General features: G+C 43.3%; 1 protein-coding gene across 1 annotated transcript in view; it reads right to left on the bottom strand.

The window, feature by feature from the left end:
• The window catches only part of ARRDC5 (arrestin domain containing 5), a 14,919-nt gene that overhangs the window by 1,057 nt on the left and 6,685 nt on the right, over positions 1-7,177 (bottom strand). The window lies entirely within an intron of this gene.

Raw genomic sequence — 7,177 nt, 5'->3', positions numbered from 1 at the left:
GTGAGCCATGGCCGCTGAGCCTGCGCGTCCGGAGCCTGTGCTCCGCAACGGGAGAGGCCGCAACAGTGAGAGGCCCGCGTACCGCAAAAAAAAAAAAAACAAAAAAAACCCCTTTGATTGTCAATTTCCTTGTCTGTAAAATAGACCTAAGAAATTCACAAGACCCTGGCTTTATCCCCAGCTCCATAACTCACTTGCTGTGTGACCTTGAACCAGTGCCTTGCCTTCTCTGAGCCTTAGTTTTCTGGAAGACAGGGAGTGTCTTATGGTCTAAGCCCAGACCTAGGGCTTACCCAAGTAGTTCAGACTTAAGGAGAAAATATTATGGGCTCTGAATCATGAAAACTGTAGAGTTGAAATTATGTAACATGTTTAAATAAAAGCTTCAAAAAGCAGCCTTTATATCAATTGGTTAGCTGCTGGATTGCAAATAAAGTCACACATACATCATGTTTAATGTGTGGCTTGGGTAACATTTGGCTTTTTATTTGTGGGTACTACTGTAAAAGATTCGAGGGAATTCTCTGGCCGTCCAGGGGCTAGGACTTGGTGCTTTCACTGTCGGGGCCCAGGTTTGATCCCTGGTCAGGGAACTAAGATCCTGCAAGCCATGTGACCAAAAAATAAATAAATAAATGAAATAAAATAAAATAAAAGGTTTGATGTGGCGTGGGGTGCGCTTACAGTGATTTGCTCTCCACTTCTGCTGACTTCGTGTATCTTCCTCCAGAGGAACTTGATACTTTTACAAGCGTGTGCGTGTGTGTGTGTGTGTGTGTGTGTGTGTGTGTGTGTGTGGCATTTGTCATGCTCATGCAAATGTTTGTATTGTTTAGGAATACCTTTATTTATTTGTGGTAGAAGTACACAGTATTGTTTGACATATTTGAATGCTTTAAATAAATCAAGCCTCATATCTTTTCCAGCAACCTGCTTTTCTAGCTTAACATTCTGTGTTTGAAAGGCATTCATGTTGGTGCCTGTCATTCTGATTCATTTGTTTCCACGATGGCAATGGAATGTACTGCAACATAGTTAATTTACCCTTCCCCCTCCATGATAGACATTTACATATATATATAATATGTATATTTTATGTATATATATAATTTTTATTTTTATTTATTTATTTTTTTGCCGTGCTGTGCAGCATGCAGGATCCTAGTTCCCTGACCAGGGATTGAACCCGCCCCCACTGCAGTGGAAGCATGGAGTCCTAACCACTGGACCACTAGGGAAGGATAGACATTTATATTGTTTCCATGTGTGTTTGACATCATAAAAGAGCTGGAAGGAGCATCTGAAGACACTTCTTGGGCTTACATACAAGAAAGAGTTGCTCTACCAAAGAAGATATACAGATGGCCAATAGGCACATGAAAAAAGCCTCAACGTGGCTAATCATCAGAGAAATACAAATCAAAACCACAATGAGATAGCACCTCACACCTGTCAGAATGGGTATCACCAAAAATTCTACAAATGACAAATGTTGGCCAGGATGTGGAGAAAAGGGAACCCTCGTACACTGTGGGTGGGAATGTAAATTGGTGCAGCCGCTGTGGAGAACAGTATGGAGGTTCCTCAAAAAACTAAAAGTAAAGTTGCCGTATGATCCAGCAATCTCACTCCTGGGTATATATCCGAGGAAAACAAAAACACTAATTTGAAAAGATATATGCATCCCAAAGTTCATAGCAGCATTATTTGCAATTGCCAAGCTATGGAAGCAACTTAAGCGTCCGTCAACAGATGAATGGATAAAGAAGATGTGTCATATATATGGAATGGAATGGAGTACTACTCAGCCATAAAAAGAATGAAATTCTGCTATTTGCAACAACGTGGATGAAGCTAGAGGGTATCACACTTAGTGAAATAAGTCAGAAAGAGAAAGACAGACACTCTATATTATCACTTATATATGGAATCTTAAAAACTAGTGGTTGGGCTTACTTGGTGGCACAGTGGTTAAGAATCCACCTGCCGATGCAGGGGACACGGGTTCGAGCCCTGGTCTGGGAAGATCCCACATGATGCCGCGGAGCAGCTAAGCCCGTGCACCACAACTACTGGGCCTGCGCTCTAGAGCCCGTGAGCCACAGCTACTGAAGCCCGCGTGCCTAGAGCCTGTGCTCCGCAACAAGAGAAGCCACCACAATGAGAAGCCCGCGCACTGTAACAAAGAGTAGCCCCCGCTCACCACAGCTAGAGAAAGTCCACAGCAGCAAAGAAGACCCAATGCAGCCAAAAGTAAATAAATAAAATAAATAAATCAATAAATAAACCCCCCAAAACCTAGTGGTTACCAGTAAGGAGAGGGAAGAGGGGAGGGGCAAGATAGGGGTATTGGATTAAGAGACACAAACAAACCTATGGTCACCTTATCTATGACAAAGGGGGCAAGAATATACAATGGAGAGGGACTTCCCTGGTGGCGCAGCGGTTAAGAATCCGCCTTCCAATGCAGGGGACGCAGGTTTGAGCCCTGGACCGGGAAGATCCCACATGCCACGGAGCAACTAAGCCCGTGTGCCACAACTACTGAGCCTGCATGCTAGGGCCTGCAAGCCACAACTACTGAGCCCACGTGCCTAGAGCCCGTACTCCGCATCAAAGAGAAGCCACCGCAATGAGAAACCCGCACACCGCAACAAAAAGTAGCCCTCGCTCACCGCAACTAGAGAAAGCCCGCGCGGAGCAACAAAGACCCAACGCAACCAATTAATTAATTAATTAATTAATTATTTTAAAAAAGAATATACAATGGAGGAGAGACAGCCTCTTCAATAAGTGGTGCTGGGCAAACTGGACGGCTACATGTAAAAGAATGAAATTAGAACACTCCCCAACACCATACACGAAAATAAACTCAAAATGGATTAAAGACCTAAATGTAAGGCCAGACACTATAAAACTCTTAGAAGAAAACATAGGAAGAACACTCTTTGACATAAATCGCAGCAAGGTCTTTTGTGACCCACCTCCTAGTGTAATGAAATGAAAACAAAAATAAACAAATGGGACCTAATGAAACTCAAAAGCTTTTGCACAGCAAAGGAAACCATAAACAAAACGAAAAGACAACCCACAGAATGGGAGAAAATATTTGCAAACAAAGCGACTCACAAGGGATTAATCTCCAAAGTATACAAACAGCTCATGCAGCTCAATATCAAAAAAACAAACAACCCAATCAAAAAATGGGCAGAAGACCTAAATAGACATTTCTCCAAAGAAGATATACAGATGGCCAACAAACACGTGAAAAGATGCTCAACATGACTAATTATTAAAGAAATGCAAATCAAGACTACAATGAGGTATCACCTCACACCAGTCAGAATGGCTATCATTAAAAAGTCTACAAACAATAAATACTAGAGTGGGTGTGGAGAAAAGGGAACATTCTTACACTGTTGGTGGGAATGCAAATTGATACAGCCACTATGGAGAACAGTGTGGAGGTTCCTTAAAAAACCAAAAATAGAACTACCATATGACACTCAGTCATAGAACGGAACGAAACTGCACCATTTGCAGAGACATGGATGGACTTAGAGACTGTCATACAGAGTGAAGTAAGTCAGTAGGAGAAAAACAAATATCATATATTAACGCATATATGTGGAATCTAGAAAAATGGTATAGATGGACTTATTTGCAGAGCCGAAATGCAGACACAGACATAGAGAACAGACGTATGGATACCAAGGGGGGAAGGGGAGGGTGGGACGGATTGGGAGATTAGGGGTGACTATTTACACTACTAGGTATAAGATAGATAACTAATGAGAACCTACTGTGTAGCACAGGGAACTCTACTCAATGCTCTGTGGTGACCTAAATGGGAGGGAAATCCAAGGAAGAGGGGATACATGTATACATGTGGCTGATTCACTTTGCTGTACAGCAGACACTAACACAACATTGTAGAGCAACTACACTCCAATAAAAAAAAAAAAGAGGGAGAGACACAAGCTACTATATATAAAGTAAAAGATGAACAAGGATATATTATACAGCACAGGGAAATATAGCCCTTATTTTGTAATAACTTTAAATGGAGTATAGTCTATAAAAATATTGAATCACTGTTATACACCAGAAACTAATATAATATTGTAAATCAACTATACTACCATTTAAAAGAAAGAGTTGGTCTAGGACATAGAGTTGATGAATTTTTTTCTGTGAAGAGCCTGATGGTAAATCTTTTAGACTCTGCAGGCCACATAGAGTATTTGTTACATATTATTCTGTTTTAAAAAACCACAACTCATAGTCAAAGCGTTGATTTTAATATTGTGGTGAAAAACAAATCTATATATGCATCGACATCTAAATCTATGAAAGAGAAATAAGTTTCATGAAATAATGCTTATCCTTGCTACATGCCTGCTGAGAATTCCTCTTCTATCCTATTCTATTCTATTTAATCCATTCTTTTAAAAACTGTTGATTGGACCCTCTGAATTGATTTTTCTGTTATTTCTAGTCTACTTACGCTATTCTGTTCTATCATTTTGTTTTATATAAAACAAAAATGTTGGGGGCTTCCCTGGTGGCACAGTGGTTGAGAATCTGCCTGCTAATGCAGGGGACACACGGGTTCGAGCCCTGGTCTGGGAGGAGCCCACATGCCGCGGAGCAACTGGGCCCGTGAGCCACAACTACTGAGCCTGCGCGTCTGGAGCCTGTGCTCCGCAACAAGAGAGGCCGCGACAGTGAGGGGCCCGCGCACCGCGATGAAGAGTGGCCCCCGCTCGCCGCAACTAGAGAAAGCCCTCGCACAGAAACGAAGACACAACACAACCAAAAAAGTAAAGTAAAATAAATAAAATGAAAATGTTGTAACCCACCGAATTTATTTTTTCTGGTAAATTCTATCCCCTTTTACTTATTCAATACTATTCTATTCAGTCCTACACATTGATTTTATAAAAACAAAGTCTGTTGCAACCCACCAAATTTCTATTTTCTGACATATTCTATTCTATGTTTTCATTTAAAAAAATTAATGGCAACCCACCAAGTGGACTTTTTCTGATATTTTCTATTCTACTTATTTTATTCTCTGTTCTGTTTTCCTATTTTATATTAAGAACAACAACGTTTGCAACCCACAAAATTGATATTTTTTGATATTTTTCTATTTTGGTCCTGCCTATCCTTTCATTTTGTAGAAATATGCTTTGCAACCTGCTGAATGGATTTTGCACCCCACTAGCGGGTCATGACCCGAGTTTTGGAAAACACTGCTCTAGGTCCAATGCCTTTCCTCTTGGAGACCTCAGGCTGACCCCCCGACCCCTTCAGCCTCACCTCCTACCCTCTGCCTCTGGCTCCTGCCTATCTTCAGCCTTCCCACTCTTTCCCTCCTCTTGGAAGGCTAATTGCAGCCCATTTCATTCTAAACCCCTCCAGTCTTATTCGAAAATTCGTTGCATGCGTTAGGACCCTGCAGGCATTAAAGGACTCACTGCCCTAACTCAAGACCAAGCCAGCAGTTCTGTCCTGATCCTGAAGGAGGTGACGAGAGGCATCAGGGGTAGCCCATCAGAGACCCCCGCGCCAGGCCAGGTGGGGTGGCCACAGGGCTCTGATTTCCAAGAATATTAGGGCACAAACTCAACATTGATTTTCCGTACCCAGGAGTTTTTTGGGACCCCATATTCCTTTGGCATATATGAAACTTTGGGGGGATTCATTCATTCAACCAGTATTTGTTTGTATCAACTTGGTGCGAAGTTCAAGGAAAACCCATAGCAGTGAAGACCAGTCTAGTCCCTGCTCTGGTCTGGAGATGGACATATAAATGGTACATTCCCCCCCCCCTTTTTTTTTAATGGTACATTTCTTTTGTTGTTGTTGTTGTTTATTTATTTATTTATTTATTTATTTTTGTCTGCGTTGGGTCTTCGTTGCTGCGCACGGGATTTCTCTAGTTGCGGCGAGCGGGGGCTACTCTTCGTTCCTGTGCGCGGGCTTCTCATTGCTGTGGCTTCTCTTGTTGCAGAGCACGGGCTCTAGGCACATGGGCTTCATAGTTGTGGCTCATGGGCTCTAGAGCACAGGCTCAGTAGTTGTGGTGCACGGGCTTAGGTGCTCCGCGGCATGTGGGATCTTCCCGGACCAGGGCTCGAACCAGGGTGTCCTACATTGGCAGGTGGATTCTTAACCACTGCGCCACCAGGGAACCCCTAATGGTACATTTCTGATAGGGATAAGCTATGAGGTTAGGCAAGGGGGTGAGGTAAGGGGAGTCAGGATGCCAACTCCTTCAGATTTCTTGGTTAGGAAAGGTCTTGGAGACATGTCCTCTACCCAATGGTACTGCTTGTTGGAAGAGGCAATGGGTCACGTCTTTCAAAATTCTAAAGGTACGCAGAGAGGAGTGAATGTGGAAAAACTGGAACCCTCGTTCATGGCTGGTGGGAATGTAAAATGGGGCGGCCGCTGTGGCAAAGAGTCTGGCCGCTCCTCGAAAGGTAAAACATAGAGCTACCATCTTTCCCAGTTCTACTCCTAGGTGTCTACCCAAGAGAAATGAAAACTTGTGTCCATGTAAAAACTTGCACATGTACGTTAATAGCAGCATGGTTCCTAATAGCCAAAATGTGGAAACAATCCAAGGTCCATCAAGAGGTGAAGGGAGGGACGTCCAGACCAGGCAAATCCACAGAGACAGAGAATGGTTTTAGTGGTGGCTGGGGGAGGGGACAGAGAGGTTTGGGGGGTGACAGCTAAGGGATGCAAGACTTCTTTGGGGGATAATAAAAGTGTTCTAAAACTGACGGTGGTGAGGGCTGTACAACTGTGTGAATGCACTAAAAGCCATTGATTTGGACATTTTATTTATTTATTTTTTTTTTATTTGGCCGCACCGCTTAGCTCATGGGATCATACTTCCCCACGAGGGATCAAACCCATGCCCCTTGCGTTGGAAGCATGGAACCTTAACCACTGGACTGCCAGAGAAGTCCTGATTTGGACATTTTAAAGGGGTGAATTATAAGGTATGTGAGTTGTATATCAATAAAGATGGTAAAAAATAAAAGTGGGGGCTTCCCTGGTGGCGCAGTGGTTGAGAGTCCGCCTGCCGATGCAGGGGAACACGGGTTCGTGCCCCGGTTCGGGAAGATCCCACATGCCGCGGAGCGGCTGGGCCCGTGAG

This window comes from Physeter macrocephalus, unplaced genomic scaffold (genome assembly GCF_002837175.3).
Source record: "Physeter macrocephalus isolate SW-GA unplaced genomic scaffold, ASM283717v5 random_144, whole genome shotgun sequence".
NCBI classification, from domain to species: domain Eukaryota; kingdom Metazoa; phylum Chordata; class Mammalia; order Artiodactyla; family Physeteridae; genus Physeter; species Physeter macrocephalus.
The sequence above is the reverse complement of the archived record's forward strand: the minus strand, read 5'-3'. Positions and strand labels throughout refer to the sequence as shown.